This window comes from Grus americana, chromosome 14, assembly GCF_028858705.1.
Source record: "Grus americana isolate bGruAme1 chromosome 14, bGruAme1.mat, whole genome shotgun sequence".
NCBI classification, from domain to species: Eukaryota; Metazoa; Chordata; class Aves; order Gruiformes; family Gruidae; genus Grus; species Grus americana.
This window is the reverse complement of record NC_072865.1, coordinates 343788-362375: the sequence shown is the minus strand read 5'-3', so window position 1 is coordinate 362375 and position 18588 is coordinate 343788. Positions and strand designations below refer to the sequence as shown.

At 50.3% G+C, this 18588-nt stretch overlaps 1 long non-coding RNA gene across 1 annotated transcript; it reads left to right on the top strand.

Moving 5' to 3' along the window:
- The first annotated feature begins 14012 nt into the window (after positions 1 to 14012).
- Positions 14013 to 18059, top strand: LOC129212977 (uncharacterized). Its single transcript, XR_008579331.1, has 3 exons — positions 14013 to 14982; positions 16620 to 16806; positions 17013 to 18059. It is a non-coding gene; the product is annotated as an uncharacterized LOC129212977 (long non-coding RNA).
- Positions 18060 to 18588: the final 529 nt, after the last annotated feature.

The window sequence follows — 18588 nt, the reverse complement described above, 5'->3', positions numbered from 1 at the left end:
GGCTGGAGAGGTGGCAGTTTTGTCATCCACTGGAAACGCAGGCAGCTAGCAGCGTGGCAATAATATAGCAATGTTAAATACGTCCGTATGTATTCCCAGCTGATAGTTCTACTTACACATCCGAGAACCAGCATTAGTTGTCTTTGCCACAAAGTCATGCTGGGAGCTGAAGTTCAGCTGATTTAAAATCAGTTTTCCAGAGCAGAGTTTCCAGTGCCTTAGGTCCGTCGTTGTTGCTAGACGTACGAGTTCACGTGTGACCCTGTGAACGTGCCATTTGGTGTGACCGGGCCCAGCTTTCCACGGTACGGCTGACGCGCCGCCCTGCCTACCTGGATGTGCCGTACTGGCTGGGAGAAGTTAATGGATGAGACACACCTTGTGTTACCATAAACTAGGAAAAGATGGGAACAGGATGGTTGTCTAACGCAGAAACAATGTTGGGGGAAAAAATACCCCTTTATATCAGATACTGGGGAGGGGTTTCACCAGAGGCACAGGCGTCACCTGACGGACTGCTGTACAGCAGGGTGGTGTCTTTCGTGAAATCCTCTACCAAAGTCAAACCACCGCAGAGTTAGAAAGGAAAAACATTTCACTTTGACAGAAGCCTGTTCAGCATTGCATGTCAAAGCCACAAGGATGGGGGGTCATAGCATGTTAATTTCTATTGCAAAATGCTGGTGTATTGTTGGAGGGTATAACTTCCAAAAACGCCTGCAGACCGACTTCGGTGAGCTGCCAGTCTGTCATGCTAACGGAGACCACAACGCTGATGAGCGGTTGGAAGTTATAATCTTCTGTGCTGGGTTATTCCAAGAATATTTCTGACATGGAGTAATGCTTTTTGCTCCCAGAGTTGTTTAGTGCTGAGCAGAATCTATGGGAAATTCCAACATTTGGGGTTTTCTTTCCTCCTGAAATGAGCTGATAGTCAAAATGTTAACAAATAATAATTGTGGAGCAGGAGTTCTGAAAATTTCCCTGTGGGCAATCCGCCCTCTCCTTCCTTCTCCCTCTCCTTGTCCCTCCTCCTCAATGCCCAAGGACTCTAGTGGCGCTGCAAGCATCACAATCAGTCAGATGCAAACTGAGTCACTCGGTCATAAAGTTGTCGGGAGACAAAAGGTGCCCGAGATAAAGCTCTCACGAGGCAATGTTTTTTAAGAGGCTCAGAAGAGCAGATTTGGCATTAGTATGAAATCCCAAATGTTCCAACCTGGGTAGAGTCTAACATAGCTAGCTCGACCCACTCAAACTAACGCGGAGGAACACCTGGTGACCCAGGAGGTTCTGCACATCAGGTAAGCTCCAGCCACCTTGCCTGAAGATGGAGGTAGTTCAAGACCAGCAGAGAGATGCAACTCCAGACTTCCAGGAGCTACCAAGTAAATGTGTGGCCATCTTCTGTAGATTGCAAGTCAGTGGGACCACAGTTTGGGGAAGGGTGAGACTGTAGCCACTGTAAGAGCTGTCTGGCTTGGTGTGCAGAGGACCATTAGGGCTTGGATGAGATGGATTTACATAAGAAAACACCCATTTTGGCTCAGTTTGAAGCCCAAAATATTCTGCCAGACTTGTGCCAGATTCACTTAAAGGGCAGTCAGCCCAGTTACTCTGAGTTCATGTTCTGCCTCTCAAAATCAGTCTCCTTCTGCCTGTTCTGTTCATTCCCTGCTTCCTGGATGACATCATCCAGCATCTTCTCCCAAACTGTGAAGCCTGGCTTGGCCGTTCTCACTCAAGAACTCCGCCTTTGGCCTTTGCCGTGACAGCAAATGCTGACTTGCTTTCAAATGTCAGTCTGCTGTAGTGACTCCCTCTCATTCCAGCCCGTCCCAGGGATCGCCGGCCTCTCCTCTCTGTGCCTGCTTTTATTCCCGGACAGGACTTTGAGGACTAAGCTGAGATTTCCTTGTTTCCATGGTGTTGCACTTGACCTAATCAACCGTTGCAGACCTAAAGTGGTCTTGCCTTCAACCTCCCCGCCAATAGCTTCAGGAGCATACACTGATGCTCTGTAGCAAAAACAGGTGGTGTATCTAGAGATAATTAGTGATTACATGCCAGTGATTACATGCCTGTAATCAGTAATTAGATGTCAACAGAGTAGAATTATAGTGGATTTAAAGGTACTATGTTTGTTTGTTGGTTTGTTTGTTTATATGGTTTCTTGTGACTGTGAGGAAGCAAGCGGTGAAACGCATTTTGGCCAGGCCAGTGAAGTAGGCAGGGCTGCCATTGGTGCATGTTTTCTGTCGTGGCCCTCTAAACTCTGGTATCACCCATGACATAAGCATCTTAGCTGTGTATTTACTGCAGGAGCCAGGCTGTGACTGAAAGATCCCAGTCTGATTGCCTGTAGGTCCATTTGCTATCACTTTGGAGGCAAACCATATTCTCTAAACCGGAGCGACTAATGTCTTGCAGGAACTAGAACCTGTGCGTGCCGTGGCCAGGTCTACTTCTTAATTTTCACTGATTCAGATGAAAAATAGCTGGGCTGGGAAAGGGTTGTTATCTAATGACGTGTAAAGCTGGACTGTGTTAACTTGGTTCATGGTCCTTATTGTGCCAAGGCAGACGAGTCCACTGCTTGCCGTCTAGCAGCAGTCAAGGCTCGGTGTTAGCCACAGGGGAGTGACTAGCAATAGGTAAGCAAAGCCTTACTATCTGAGAGAAAAAAGAATTGACTCTAGCACTGCTTTAGGACTCTGCTTTTCCCTGGTAAGTCATGAATTTCCTAGGATAAACTGTGTTTGGAGACATAAACGACTGGCCAGCGATGCACAGAGCACGTGAGGAGACGGTCTTACCAGGCGGCTCATTCCAGCGTGATCAGCAGCTGAGAACCAGCCACCGACGAGCGGAGTGACGGCCTCCTGGATGCTGACGCGACTTCTCCCTCCCACGCTGCAGAAGGAACTCGTGTCATCAGGGCAGTCCCCGTGAGCGTGAGGACGGGGATCTCTCGGGCAGCGTGGCCGTGCACAGGGAGCGCCCCAGGCAGCAGCCCGGAGAGCGTCACTTGCTGTGCCTGGGACGTGGCAAGGCAGGTTGAGAGCTGAAAGCTCTGTCCTGTCACAGTAGATTAGCTGAAGAGAACTTACTGTGCTGAGGTGATGGATCCTGAGCAAGGGCAGAGCTACGAAGGTCAGAACGCTGCTAGTCCAAAAGAGTCTGCAAGTATTTCTGTTTCTTTCCAAGCCACACCAGGGAGCCGTGTGCTAACTGCTAAAGTTTTGTCTTCCATCTGTTTGAAAGCAGGGGCGGGGGGAGGAATCACAAGGGAGAGATTTATCCTTGTTGGCCAGAGGATGAACCTAAGTCCTGGCTGAAATCTCTGTTGAAGGGAGACACTGCAGGAGAGAGGTATCTCAATGAAAAGATAAGTTTTGTAGATTTTATTTAAACTAAAACACCGTCTTTTGAAGTTTTATACATCAAAGACAACAGAAAAAAGCCCCAAATGCACAGATCCTTGTTAGATCCTCAAACATCAGACATGTCATCTTCTGATCAGCTGAAGATCCTTTAGAAGTTTTCCAAAGCATGTTTTTCCAGGTAAGCAGACAGCTCTCAGGATTAATAATAAGCTGTGTTTGCTTTCAGCTTTAATGTACTTATGTAATTCTAACCAGGTCAAGTAATGGCCAAAACACATTATGAAAATAATTTGCATTCATTTAACTAGCACAGTTCATCTGACGGTGGCAAAGTTTCAGGAGACCAGTAAGTGCCACCGGTACAGACAGGAGTCAGCGAGAGCAACACAGAAAAACCTTGCCAGAGTCTTCTTCCCCCATATGCACAGCTCCTGCTCACCTGCTGCCCTCCGGCCTCGGCGCAGGGCTCCCAAGGACACACGGTGCGACACGTGAGCCGTCAATGCTGTAGTCGATTCTTGGATTAGAGATTCTCTTACCGTTTTGTGCTTTGGTTTGCTTCACTTTGGTTTTCCAGCCCAGCGTATATTACGTGCTCGTGCTGCGCAGACAGCACCAAGGCAAAGATGTGAAGGGATTGTGGTCTTGGGGTGTCCTGCTGCGGAGGGGTGGTGGCTTGCAGCCGGGCACTGCAGCCTTCATTTTGTAGCTGGTAGGCACAGGGATGTCGGCGCAGCGTGACGGATGCGTCCGAGATAGCTGTCTTCCTTCACCGGCACTTGGCCAGTGATCTGGGTTGTCTAATAGACGTGCTGTCTGCCTTGCAGTCTGACACATGCGGCAAAGTGCCAGGTCTAATCTGATCAGGCTGTGCCACCATTCCTCTCCCACCACCGTTGCAAAATGGGTTGCTGACAAGACCCACATCAGCCAGTTGTCTGTTTTCCTTGTGGCGGGGCCAAGATGAAAGGGGACCCTGACATTTCTCATAGGGACTGACTTGTAAAGGTCGTTTGGACTAAAATTTACCCATCCAAATTTTATTTCCATTTCTGCTTACTACTGCTTGCTGTCAAAACTATCCAGAATAATGATGGTTTCACCTTGTTGTGTTCCACCTGGCTAGGAAAGTTGGTTCTATCATATTATTATTTTAACGTTCCTGGTGTAAGTCTGAATTAACGGGGATGTAGCTCTGTGGAGATACATTTGTGCAAAACTGGAGCAGAACAAGCAGAATCAGGCTTGCTAAGTTTTACAACAAAGCTACATGGTGTTGGCAAATGAAAGATACCTGTCTCCATCAGCCAAGCATAGCTACTAAGGCTCTGAGATGCAGTAGGAACAGACAGGTGAGAAATTAATGAGCTCAAGGCACTTCAGGAAACTCCTTGATGTTTATACCATGCATTGCTGGGCAAAAAAATGGGCAAGTTTCATTGAGTATAAAGAGCAGAGAAAGTAGGGCAGTAAAGACAAGAGTCTCTCAGTAGATCCAGCTCCAGCAAGCAACGCCTCCAGCTTATCCAGTTGTATCAGAAATTGTGTTCCATCTGTATTCACTGTCCCACCAAACTTCCCTTTGAAATCACTGCCAAATCATCCCACCATTAAGGATTGGTGGGCTATCCCTTCAACACATGTTAAAATAGATAAAAATAGATAATGTCCATCTGCGTCCTTGCTAAGTATGTCCTAGGGAAAAGCAAGCACAGCTTATGGGCTCTCCTGTTCAGGCAATAGCAGAAAAAGGCTTCTGAACTACTGAAATCCATCATCCAAACACATCCCGCTCTTCACTCCTTTGCAAGCAGTCTTGGAATGGGTTGTTTCCTAAACTCATTTTCAGCTGCTTACGTGAAACCCAAGACTGTCAGAAGGCCAGACCCGTGCTCAGCCGCATCAAATCCACCTGGAGGAAGTCACCTGAAAAAGGAGGACATCATCCAGAGTAAATCCTGCCACATGAAGGTCGGTGTCGGGTCCATGATGCACACAGAGGGTGTGGGAGAAGAGCAGGTTGTGCCGGTTTCAAACTACCCGGTGGACTCCTGTTTCCCAGGGAAATCCTCATCTTATCAAACAGGTAAGCTTTCCGGCTGGACTGTGATGTCATGGCTGCTAAGGGTCCGGTCACTGGGCTGTAAATGAAGATCTCTGCAGGGAACCTCAAAACAAGTGGGATGTTCATGCAGCGTTATGCTCCTAGGATCAAATGTTGAAGTTCTTAGTGACTTTTGCTTTAGGGACCAAAAAAGGAGGCAATGTACTCTTTCCCAAAAATGCTTTAATGTTTGCTATTTTCTACTCGATGTATTGTTCTTTTCTTTCTCTGTGATGGCAATAGGCACTTCGGTATCAAACTGCCCCTGAGTGGCTGCACATCCAAAGTTAAATTTGTGACCCCATGTCAGAGGCTGAAAGTGGAAGCCACAGGTATTTCCTACTCACTTCAGGATGCTGTTAGGTCTCTGGGCCTGTTTCTGCATTCTTCTCCTCTGCAAAAGGGAGTGTAAAGTGTAAAGGACGCTCCGTTCCACCCTCGGCCCATGTATCAGTGCCAGCTGCAAGCGTGAGACAATAAAAATCTCGCCACCGAATCTCTAACAGTTTTGGAAGAATAGTTTAGAGGGGTGGGGATTATCTGGCTTTATGGGATTACCGTGTTGCACAGAGACTAAGTTAACATCAGTGTTTTGTCTTTATAATTTGTGTCGTACCCACCTTTGCTCAGGCTGAGCAGGCTTTTCCTAACTTCTGGCTTGGTTCTTTCATCTCAGCTGCTTTTACCTCTAAACCCACGACTTGTGAGCGCCATGCCATGGGCAGACTGCAGTGAAAGGAATTAAACTGACTCATCACACCGCAGGCTCGTTACTGTTAATAGGGAATTGCGCACCACAAAACACCATCGTGCTGAGTGTCACCACTCTATGAATTTTACTAAGTATGAAAAAATAAAGAGCAAAGAGAGAGAGACTGATGAACAGATAAAGAGCCAGATGCTTTCTTGCTGGAGGGGCTGGGACCCAGGGTCCAAATTGCAGCATTTTGACGCAGGCCCTTTATAGAGCACGGGCGAGTTAAGACCGTCAGCGGCTGTGAACTTTCAAAACACGGTGAGGGGTTTTGGACTGGAAAATTGTAAAAGGCAGCATATTAGTCATTTCCCTAGGAAACCATATGAATGTTGTATGTGTTCATGATAAACTTTGAATGTCTGAGTTTGAAATTAATCTGCACCCCAGATGTGCTAATGCCTTAACTGTAATATAGCTTTCCCACATCCCATAAAACATTCAGTATTTTAAGAATTTCAGGCCCATAACTGCCAAATGAACCACTCTCAGTCTGTGAAGCTAAAATCCGTTTCCCTATATTTGCCCCGTTACTACAGATTTCTCTTGGTAGACAATGGATAAGAACGTGGCTGGTTACTTTTGCAGTGTGGCCCTTCTGCTCAGCTGTGTTTGCCTGTTGCTGTTCCACGTTTCTGACGGATACATCAGATATGGAAGCGAGGACCTGTGTGTGTCACACACAAGCGTGTGCAGGTGGTCAAACAGTTTTATGTACAGTATCCATGGTGTGTTCTTACAGGTTTAGACTAAGTGAATGTCCATCATTAGAGTATTCAAATCCTTCATTCGCTGCCTAGGCTAGCTGATAAAAATCCAAGTAACGGATACCACGGGTACCTCTGGAAGTTTCTGTGCTCAGAATGTAAAAACAGAGGCTTGTCTTTCCTGCCAAGCTGGAATGCTTGAATTCTTTTCTCAGCCTCTATCAGTTAAGCAACTGCAACTGTACTGGCTGGTTTACCTGGGGCTTAAAGAAGGCACTTCGGGGAACCTGGTCACTTTAAAAGTTCCTGTTTCATTTACAAAGGAATCCAAACTGCTGTATGTTGTTTTCTTTTTATTATAATACTTGGTGGATATTGCTATTCTTATCTTTTTCATTCTCTTCATTTTCTGAAGTTACAGGGAAATCATACCACCAATGCTTTCTAGCCATGTCTAAAACCAACAGTCTTGTTTGAGAGCGTGTGCTGGTTCTGGATGAAGAGATTTACACGAGGTGCTTTCTGAGCATCACTTCTGGAACTCATAATAGCTCAGGGGCACTTGAACTCCAGCTCACAAAGCTGCCCACTGCTTCTCTCTGGCTTGTCTTATAAACACGTAACATGTGTGCCTTAACCCTTTTAAGGACTGTGTACTTTTTCTGTGCTTTCCTTTGTTTGAAACAGCAATTTATTTACCTAGATTTGCACAGTAATAGTTTCCAACTCATTAGCATTTTTCCTGTGAGGATTTCCACAATGATGAGGAAAGGCCCAGAGAGGTCCCGATTTTCCCTGCAGAGCTTTCCCAACATGGGCAGCTATGGCAGAACCAGGAGAAGCGGAGAGCTGGGGACAGTGTCGGTGTCAGCCAGGTGTACCGCAGCTGAGGAAACGGATTGCTGGGAACGGGGCAAGGCAAGCCCTGAAACGTGCTGACCGAGAGAATTACAAGATACTATGCTTCTCATCCTGTGAAAATGTTTCACATGTTCTACACTGATGATTTATGCTATTTATGTAGTTTAGAATGTTTCCATGTTTTTGAGTTAAAGATGGTATCACAGCTTGCAAACTCAGGACCTAGGAGATAATTACAGCCAGCGCTGCTTGTCAGAATGACCATGTAGAATTTGTTCGGGTTTCATTCATAAAAATCTTTTTTAGGTATCTAATGCAAATGGACTGATTTTCCTGTGTGCTGAGTACTTCCAAAATCTGCCATTTGCCCTCCTCCTTTTTCAGCGTATGCTCTTTATTAATCCTAAAAAAATCCAGTTGTGTTCACTTCACGCCTGGACAGGAGTTCAGATCCCTAACTTGGAAACTACTGTCGAAAAACGTTGTCTTTTGCCAGTGAAGTTTCTGGAAGGGCAGTGAATTCCCCACAGAGGGGGAAAGGCAGTGCTTTCAGACCTCCTGTCTCTGTCTCCAGGAAGCGAAGGTTATTGTGTTTCCCCTGGACCGTGCAAAGCAGAAAAATAATCTTGTTTTGTGTCAGGTTAACTGAACTTTCTGGGATGGCTGAAAACATACAAAGAACGTACAAACAAAAGACTTTCAGTTCCAGGAACTTTTCCATTCAAATCTCTGAATGCACATAAACTAATTAGGGCTATTATAAAGCAATAAAAATTAATGACCCGCTATTACATGATCCTTACTGCATTTATATCACAGTTTGTTCATAAAGGAAATAGTCCGCTCAGGACCTGAGCCTTTACGGCACCTGGGAGCCAGCCGCGGCTAAAGACAGAGGTGCAGCTCAGCCAAGGAGACACTCTGACCCCTGTGCGAGGTTTCGGTAGAGCCTGAACCCAGACCACAGCAAGAAAGCACACCAAGAGTTCCTGCAGTGTCCGTAACAGCGGCGAGCAGCACCTTCCCCTCCAGGCAGTACTGATGGGGGCCTGGGCCAGTTTTGGGCGTAGTTGCTGGATACTGAGTTGAAGCATTTCAGAACAACATTAGGTCATGCAAAGGATTGCACGTCCTCCGAGCAAGGCAACTTTCTCCGCAGCAGATGTCTTTTGTGGGTGGGTACCAGGCTGCGCATTTGCAGTTAAAGGCATTCTGGAGCAGTTAGGTCATCGCTGTGTGGCTGCCTGCAGGAGAGAAACTGGTGCCTGCCGCGGTCATGAACTCACTCCCACTTCTGCCGGCTGATCCAAGTGTCATCCGTACAGCAGAGCACGGCTAATGTCCTTACAGTGCAAAAAAGCAGAGAGCAGGCAGAGCGCCAGGTACCACTGGCATAAGACACGCTCTGACCCGTTCGTTGGTGAGACTGCTAACTTTCACTGATGTTTTCATTTCTTCTGAATGGAGAAGGCTTTTCTTTAGCTGCTTTTACTACTCACTATGTCACATTTCTTTATTATATGAATTGAGCTATATATTTAGGCAATTTTTAGGAAACCAATTCCAGAACAATTTTCAGTGACTTTCAGTTTCCAAACCAATGTCATATTTCTAGCATTTCAGTCATTCTACAATTGCTAAAGCCAAGCATGGGTGAGTTTTGCCTTTCACACTGTTGGCAGTCAGGCTTTGCATTTCTGCTGTAATTTTAGTCAAAAAGAGTTTGGTCTGATTTTTGTCAAAGTAGCTCAAGATTTCTTTGGGTCTCGTGGTCGTATTTTAAAATGGATATGGGAGGTGAGTATATTTTTCCCGTTCCATTATTGGTCTAAATTTGTAAAATCACAGCTCTCCTGTCACATTTTTCGCACCAAAATACTAAAATGATAGACACGGGCACTGTCTGCACGGGCTGCAGGGGTCTGCAAGATGCCACCGCAGGGTTCAGGCAGCAATACTTCACTGTCAGCCTTCTGCCCCCCTTCTCTGGACTCTTAGGCTAGGCTGCTATCTCTGTTACACCTCTGTAAATGGGGAGCAACAGCACTCATTTAAGCTGTTCCTGCTGGTTTAAGCATGATTGAAACAGTCTTTTTTGGTGACCTGTTTTGCATGCTTGCTGAAACAGCAGTGAAGTACTCAGGCTGGCGTGAGAAGTTCAGCTTCAAACAAGCCTAGGGAGAGGTTAATCACCAGATAATATTCTTGTTCTGGGAAATATTCCAGCGTGAGCTGTCGGTAAGGGTTTGTGCTGGTCCAGTTATGCCCTACTTGAGTTTATGCTGAAGATTTTCCTTACTCTGCTCACTGTCTGGCTGGCTGTCTCACCGTTCTTGTCTTCTCTTCCCCTCCTCAATCTTGCTCCTTCTGGCACCCAAAGACTCGGCGCGAGGATGGCTTGAATTGTCCCATCCGCAGCCGGAAGAAGCCCTCGTGCTTTGCAGAGAGGCCTGGGACGGGAGGAGTGCCCGGCAGGAACCAGCCCGTTCTCGAGGGTTTGCAAGGCTGTTTGTGTTGCTGTAGCAATGGTGAAACGCTAACTGGGGAGCAGTCAGCTGTGTCTCTGGACTTAATAATACCATTTCATGTAGGACGTCAAACAAGAATGCAGTAACTCAGCAACTCTGCTTTAGGAGTCTAAAGGAAACCAGATGAAGCTATGCAATTTTTTTTCAATATCCAGATTCTTTCTGCAAGTCACCTTGGTTTATAAGTATTCATTCTCCTCGAGTCCTCCGAGGATCAGAATCTAATAAGTGCATATTTGTGTGATTTTCAGTTTAGGCTTGGCATGAGAGCTCTGGACGCTCTTCATTCGCAGAACAAATGCTGTCTTATGAGCCGAGTCAGATTCACTGATTAAGATTCAGCTTTTAACCCAGCTTGCCAAGATTCTTCCCAGTAGCTACGGCATGCAATAACCTTCACACATTTATTCAGTGGCATAGTGGCACACACACACCTCGAATACCGTACTCTTAGAGATCCTGATCTCATGGCTGCTGGCTTTCACTTCAGCAGACTGCGGGTCCTGCCTGGCCGTCGGTGTTTGTGAGCTGGGGAGTGAGCAAGCTCAGAGTGCGCGTATGAACGGGGTTCGGCTCTGCGGGCACCCGGGAGCACGGGTTTGCTACAGACTGCTGGCACGGTGGCAGGAGGCCTGGCGTGCACAAGAGTGACTGGCTTCCTAGCAGTGCAGAGCTCATATGGGCAATTAAGTCAGGCTCATTGTTAAAGTCAGCATTTTTGACTGGAGGCTCCGAAAACCTATTTGATGACTGTGTCTTGCCAGATCCTGGGGTTTTGTTGTTAATCTCTGCAATTGCCTTACATTTACTGCTGTAAACGTAATTGCCTTACATTTACTTCTGTGGGTAAAAGATGTCCCCAAGGCATAAGTATAGATGGTGTACTGGAGTATAAAGTTGAGCTTGAATTTCCTGCTCCTGCTAGACTCTTTGGGCTCAAATGTGGGTGTTTTTCCTGTGTCTGAGGCAGTTGAGAAATTCAGACAATGTACAGCATTAGGGTCCAGGCTATGGCTGGTGTTCAGTTTAGCAATGGCTGTGGAGCTCAGTTAATTTCTGCATTTTATTAGATAGATTGGTATAGGATAAGGCCAGAAGTAAACAAATGAGGTTTTGTTAATTTGGGTACGATGGGAAGCAGGGTGGGTGATTGCGTCTTGGTTAGGACTCTGGACTTAAAGCGCTGCTGGTTCTAGATAGGCCCTCCAGTTTCAGCTGTGCTGAAGCTGTTTTCTCTCCCAACCATTATCATGTAGCTAAATCTGGAAATAACAAATGTCACAGGGACAGGCTGACAGCTTGGATTAGGATTGTTCTTAGGGTTAGGGATCTGGAATAAAAGAGTTGATGACCTTAGTTTATAGATGCCAATGACAATAGGGTCATCTGCTTGGTTGCCGATTGCTTTAGTTCTCGTGTCCCGGAGTTCAAAGATATCAGCTAAGTGCAGTGCTAGAGTTACTATCAGGGTTCAGTTTTGTGGGATCTATAGGTCTCAGTGTATGACTACTTGTATGACTGACTAGGACAGAATTAGGCACAAAGTAGCAGGAATAATGAGTTTTAATCTGCTTCAAGGCCAGGACTCAGTAAGATAGGACCATTCTGGGATTAGTATTATGGTTAATGTAGAGATTCACGTTTGGAGGTGCTGAAGAACTGACTTTGTAATTGGTTCTTACAGGCTCCCCTGTTTATTTTGAGAAATGTGTAACTGACTGACTGATGGGTTGTCCTCGAGGGAGTGCCTGTCGCTGAGGAGCCTGCTGGGGTGCAGATGTGGTCCATGTCTTTTGGGCACACATGCCAGCCTCTTCTGCACCTTTTCCAGCGCTGCTATCCTATTTTCAAGATCTGTAGCAGACCAGAACTCCGTGCAGCATTCAAAGACACAAATGAGCAAGAGATTGGTACAATTACATTTTCCAGTCTCTGTTCCTTCCCTAGTTATCCCTAACATGGCATTCGGTTGTTGAGCACTGATCTGCAAGATCCCTCCCTTGGCTGGTAGCGCCTCTCAGCAATGGTAAGTGTCAGTCTATAATTAGGGAGTCTGTAATCCATAGATTAGTGGCTCCATGCTCTAAAGTCTCCATCTGTTGTACACACTGAAATCATTATATCTCTAGTCTCAGTCCTGTTCCAGGCTTCTAAAATGGTTTTCACAGGATTTTCTTTGTTGTGCAAAGCAGCTTGTTCAGGGCCGTCACTCGGTGGCCAGGCACTAAAGCAGACATTGCACAACGGCCTCTTGTCAGTGTGGCACAAACTGTGGGATGCTCCTCTGTCCAAGCAGGAACGGGGCTTTGGAATTTATTTTTCTGCTACGTTCAGAGACTTGGCCCCCCTCGACACAGAGCAGATGGCACGTTGCCAGTTATTGGGGCTTTTACTATGTTTAGACCATCTCCCAAACAATGGAAAACTACTGCCAGCCAAATGGGCTGCAGAGACAACAACCTTTTAACGCGCAGTCCTGCTTCCTTTTACACAAGCCGTGAGTACTGGCCATGCCTGCCCCGACACATGCACAGGCTCTAACACGGCTCAGTTCTTTGGCAGGAAAATAACAGAAGATTGGCGAGGAGGGCTGTAAACACGCTCAAGTGACTTGCAGCTGGGCTCAGGAAAACACACACAGCCACCACCACCTCCGTGCTCACCCTCTCCTCTGGCCGAGCGGCCAGATCCTGCGCCTTCCCCTCGGCCCCAGCCCCCGCTCGAAGAACGGCTGCTCCCGTCCCCCCGGCCCCGCCAGAAGAACGGCTGCTCCTGTCCCCCCGGCCCCGCTCCCAGAACCGCTGCTCCCGTCCCCCCGGCCCCGCTCCCAGAACCGCTGCTCCCGTCCCCCCGGCCCCCACTCCCAGAACCGCTGCTCCCGTCCCCCCGTCCCCCGCTCCCAGCACGGCTGCTCCCATCCCCCCGGCCCCGCTCCCAGCACGGCTGCTCCCGTCCCCCCGGCCCCACTCCCAGAACCGCTGCTCCCGTCCCCCCGGCCCCACTCCCAGAACGGCTGCTCCCGTTCCCCCGGCCCCACTCCCAGAACCGCTGCTCCCGTCCCCCCGGCCCCACTCCCAGAACCGCTGCTCCCGTCCCCCCGGCCCCCGCTCCCAGAACGGCTGCTCCCGTCCCCCCGGCCCCACTCCCAGAACCGCTGCTCCCGTCCCCCCGGCCCCACTCCCAGAACCGCTGCTCCCGTCCCCCCGGCCCCACTCCCAGAACCGCTGCTCCCGTCCCCCCGGCCCCACTCCCAGAACCGCTGCTCCCGTCCCCCCGGCCCCACTCCCAGAACCGCTGCTCCCGTCCCCCCGGCCCCGCTCCCAGAACCGCTGCTCCCGTCCCCCCGGCCCCACTCCCAGAACCGCTGCTCCCGTCCCCCCGGCCCCACTCCCAGAACCGCTGCTCCCGTCCCCCCGGCCCCACTCCCAGAACCGCTGCTCCCGCTCGAAGCCCCGTCGCGGGACGCGCCACGCGCTCGGGGCTGGTGGGGGCGGAGCCTCGGCAGCACGAGATGGGTTCGGGGCGGAGCCTCGCCGGGGGCGGTCTCGGGGCGGAGCCTCGCGGGAGGAGGCGGGCTCGAGGCGGAGCCTCGTTCGGGGGAGGCGGGCTCGGGGCCGGCGGGGGCAGGGTCTCCCCTCCTCAGCCCCGCCCGCCTGCCCCTCCCTGGCGGGGGCCCGCAGCCCGGCGCCATTTGCGGCCCTTCCTGCGCGGGGGGCCCGGGGCGCTGCGGCCGGGGCGTGAAGTCGGGGTTCCTGAGATCGCGGGCCCGGCTCATCCTTCCGCCGGAACTCCCCGCCCTGGGGCTCAGGTAATAGCGCGGGCGCGGCCGCAGGTGGCCCCGGCTTTGCGGCACTGCTGCCGGCCCCCGCCGCGCTGCCCGTATGGTTCCGATCCCCAGCTTCTCTCCCGTCACAGCCTGCGCGAATCCGCACGCCGGCGCAGCGGCAAGGTCGGACGGCTGCGGGCGGCCCCGCCGGAGGCACGGCGGTGCGCTGGCCCCTCGCCTTCGTCCGCGGTTCCGTGGCTGTTCCTGCGCCCCGTGCTCGCGCACCTCCGCGCACCAAAGCCCTGCGTGGGGATAAAAGTCTGGACCAAGCGGACGTGCGTCAAGGACAGCCCGAAGAGCTGCAGCCTGATTCTGGCTGCTCCGTTCGAGGGCCCTTCCTGCGTGGGGGCAGGCTGAGGTGCCGTCACGTACCGGGGACGCGCTCACACGAGGCTCGCCCTCTCTTCACCATAGCCTGGACAGTCCGGGACTCCCTCGCGTTGTCCCATCCTTTCTGTTGTCTCGCCCCATCCTTTCTGTTGTCTTTTAGCTGGAGGTGCCTTGCAGCTGTCCTGGAGAAGCACCCAGATAGTTCTGGACCCAAAAATCTGGTGTCAGAGTTCTTGTTATTGTCATAAAAACATGATCTCTTAGATGGCCATGCTTCCCTACGTGCACAGGAGCTGGGAAAATCAGACGTAACAAATGTCGACACCAAGACTTACCACTCTGAGTTGTATCAGCGCAGGATGCCGGTTTCGTTGCACCGTGTCGTGGTTCAGCCCCAGCCGGCAGCTGAGCACCATGTGGCCGCTTGCTCCCCCCCGCATTCCCCCCCCGCCCCCACGGGATGAGGAGGAGAATTGAAAGAAAAAGGTAAAACTGGTGGGTTGGGATAAGGACAGTTTACTGGGACAGCAGAGGAAGAGGAAAATAACCACAACAGTACTTAGAATATACAAAGCGGGTGATACACAATGCAATTTGCTCACTGCCTGGAACCCGATGCCCAGCCCTTCCCTGAGCAGTGACTCCCCCCTCCCCGGCCAGACCCCTTTATACCCTGAGCATGATGTCATATGGTATGGAATCTTTGGCTAGTTTGGGTCAGCTGTCCTGGTTTTGTCCCCTCCCAACTGAAAAGTAACTCTGTGCCAACCAAAAACGAGGACACACCGTGTCTTCATTCCTTCAGCAAAGTACTCCTGATTTATATCTGTCTATTCAGGCTCAGAGTTTACACAGTAGCTTTCCTATACCCTTACTGATCCGGGTCCAATAAGCAGCACCCTCCCTGAAATAGATTTCGAATTTTATTACAATTTTTAAAAGAGTAAATGAATCTCCTGGTCTGATAGCTGGGTAGCTGCACAGCCAATAGCCGTATTGCGCTTCATTTGGTAGAGGGGATATTTCATACTGGCACACGAGTGGCACTCCACTGCCTTATCTGGGAAGGAGCTGCAAAGTTTTTATGAGCCAGTCACGCTGCTTCTGTCACATACCAGCAGGAGGCTGCTGACAGCCACATAGGGGGAAATTCGGTTTGCAGAATTTCTGCAGCATCCATGGCCAGCTAGCACACTGCTGGTATTTTAAATGAAAAAGTCCAGTGAAGGAACGCAGTCCTTCTCAGGCAGGGTGCGATGCTGGTGTGGAATCTGTGGAAATTTTGGGGTACAGAGCTACTTTTCTAGCCCTCCAACACCACATTTGTTCCACTAATGAGTTTCAACTGTGAACTCAAGGGGCCAACTGAAAAGCTTACAAATGAATCAATTTTCTATATAGGTTCAATCATTAACCTATACACAATTGTAAGGATTGTAGATAGAGATAGTGGTAGTGATGCCGATCTTTGTTGTATGCATTAGGCACAGCAAAGACAGATTAACCATATCCAGGCAACTAGTTGGAACCCATCTACTCTCGTTGACATCAGAGTGACTGTCTGTGAGTGGATGAAACAGTGTTCCACTTTTGCACGAGCAGTACGACATCGAATACAGCCCATTCTTTCCCAAATGCATCACGGTTCGTTTCAGTAATGACATTCCAGGCACAGGAGAGTCTGCAGAGAAGTGATTGCTAGAGGAATGCTTACACCACGGACAAACCCCATTTCTCTGACTTGCAGTTCCACGACTCGCAGTACCCCCTTGGCAGACTCTCCCGGATCTTACTTCACTAGCTAGAGCAGTGCGCAATAGAACAGTACAGCCAGGAAACTTTCTGTAATTTCTAACAAATCACAGCTAGTTTGTATGCATTCTTTCTTCTGCCACCTTTTCCCTTTAGCTAAAAAGTCCCTCTCTCTGTCAGTGTTTATCTACCTTGATATATTTACAGTATAGACCCATGCCTTCACCATGTTGGTTTCACTAGTCAAAATGAGCTAAGCTTATTCCCGAGGTCCTGTAGTGCACATCTATTTTATATGCATGTCTACTCCCTTTAATGCCAAATTGGTGCATTTTAATATTGAATGCTCTTTCCATTTTTTCTACCCAAAGGAAATGAGACTGCTTGGCTCAAGTTCTTTGCTTCATTCATTATTTGAAGACTATTGTGCAAGGGGGTTGGAGATAAACGCTTGAACTCTGTAATAGTAGAGATCTAAATCTAGATCCGAATTTCTGTGTCTTGGACCCATTTAATGTGTATCAGTCAAAGACAGCGCTGCACTGGATCTTGGGAAAGGTAATTAACGTGGGGTTGGTTTTTTTTTCAAATAATACATTCACGTACTGGGCTATTCTGTGGCAATAAAGTATTCTTTAGCTTAGATTTGTTGGGGATTTGAGTGTAAAAAGATGGGATAGGTGTAAATACTTGGCTACGACTTTGCACTTTCAAAATGTGCTTTCCATTTCCCCTCTAAGACTTTCCTTGGCAGAAACCAATAGGTCTCTTTTGTAGCGCACACAGCTTCCAAGAGCTGTGCTGCCTTTCGCCTCTGGGATTATGGGCTTCCTGAGCTGGGCTGCGCAATATTACGTCTCTCTGACAACAGATGCAATAAAAGCACTCCCGTTCACTGCAGCCCCAGTTCCGATCATGAAGATGCTTCAAAATTAAAACCTCAGTAGACGTGGGACAAGTCCAGTCTGTTCCCCTGAACAAGAGAAGCCTGTGAAAACCCACGAGCATGCTGCACGCAGGAGTTATCCTTAAACTTTCTCCCAGGAATTCCTGCTCCTGGTGTGCGCTGGCACGGCGGTACCGTGACCCGGTGCCGGAATACCTTCACCCCAGCAGTTCAGCTCCTTTATGTGGCTGGTGAGCCATCGACACTTGCAACAAGAGGCCGTGAGGTGAAGTCCCCACACGCTGCAAAGGCAAGAAGCTGGTCTTCAGAGCCGGGATGTTTATAGGAGACTCTGTAACAGCAGCTTTGTTCTCTTGCATGTACAGGAGTCATACTGTAATCAGTACGACCATTTAAAGGTCACGTTAAGCTGAGAAATTGCACACATTTGCTGGGGGGGAGGGGCAGGGGGGCGGAATTTCCAAAGACTCTAAAGACTTTCAAAGAGCATGACCTGAAATGTAAAAATATACGTATTTAGTGCTTGGGAATCGTAGTGGAAAATATTATCAGCACCTGATGATGGCCAAGTCTGGCAGAAAAACATTAGACACGCTTCCATTTTCCATCCCTGCTGCTGGTGGTTTGGGTTTCATTTTACTTCGATGAGCTTCTACGAAGTGTTTCCAAAGCGGCGTGCTTGTCTTTTACGGAAACCGGCCTTTCAGCTCCGTTTGGGCCAGCCTGCACCGATCTTCCCGCAGGTTTCTGTGCCGGTAACGGCCGAGGGTTCTGCGCAGCGCGGCACGCCTCCCGCCAGCTGCGGGCCGGGGCCCCGCGGCAGCAGCCCGAGCTCCGAGGGACGGCCCCGGCCGTGTCGCACGCACCGCGGTCCCGCAGGGCCGAGCGGACACCCCGCTCCCGGCCGCCCGGTGCGCGCAGGGCTGAGGCGAGGGCGGGGGCTCCGCCCGAGGGGCGGCTGGTGCGGCACGTGACCAGCGGGCGGCACCTCCCCCCCCCCGGCGGCGGCAGAGGGCGGCGCTGCTCCCTGGCGGCCGGAGCGCGGAGGCAGCGGCGGTGGGGCCCCGGCACGGCCCGGCCCGGCCTTCCCTCCGCTGCCACGGCCCTGCGCTGCCACGGCCGGCTGGGGGCGGCTGGGGAGGGGCCGGTCGCCCAGCCCTGACAGGCGTCCGGCCCAGAACCGGCGGCGTCGTTCCCGCGCGGGCACCGCGTTCGCTGTTGCGGCTCTCCAGCTGCCCCAGCCTCGGTGGGCGCAGGCGGCTCCAGCTGCGGTCGCAGCCTTCGGCGTAAAGGCGCCGAGCTCGTCACCGTGTAGCCGTGGCGGTGAGCGCGGGGGCGGAGACGCGGGAGCGGGATTTGCCCGGCGCGCGGCCCGTCCCTGTGCGGGGAGCTGGACCCGAGCCCGCGTGCGCCCGGGGAGGCGGTGGCCGGTT